General features: G+C 34.8%; 1 protein-coding gene across 1 annotated transcript in view; it reads left to right on the forward strand.

The window, feature by feature from the left end:
- LOC119593385 (serine/threonine-protein phosphatase 2B catalytic subunit alpha isoform-like) overlaps positions 1–322 on the forward strand; it is a gene marked incomplete in the record, with an annotated part of 201,939 nt that overhangs the window by 114,104 nt on the left and 87,513 nt on the right.

Below are 322 nucleotides of genomic sequence, written 5' to 3' on the forward strand. Positions count from 1 at the left end.
TTTTGTCTTCCTTTTTGTGAGTGCGCGCTTCTGCGATATTAATGGATGTTCGTGTAAACGTGTTTTGTAAATCTAGAGTGCGTGCCACGTGCATAATAATTATCACTTTGTCAAAGTTTAAAGTGTTCATGCAAATGAGGATGTAGAATTTGTGCCTCCGAAAGCACCTGAGTTAGAAATAGATTACGGGAAGGAGATTTACGATATAATGAACTCCAATGAAAATTAATAATTAGGCAAAAAAGGAAAGCACGAAATTTGATATGATAAATACGATCAACATTCAACCATAAACCAAGATAACGAGTTTTATTTCCTCCTT

The sequence above is a fragment of the Penaeus monodon genome, chromosome 32 (genome assembly GCF_015228065.2).
Source record: "Penaeus monodon isolate SGIC_2016 chromosome 32, NSTDA_Pmon_1, whole genome shotgun sequence".
Classification (NCBI taxonomy): domain Eukaryota; kingdom Metazoa; phylum Arthropoda; class Malacostraca; order Decapoda; family Penaeidae; genus Penaeus; species Penaeus monodon.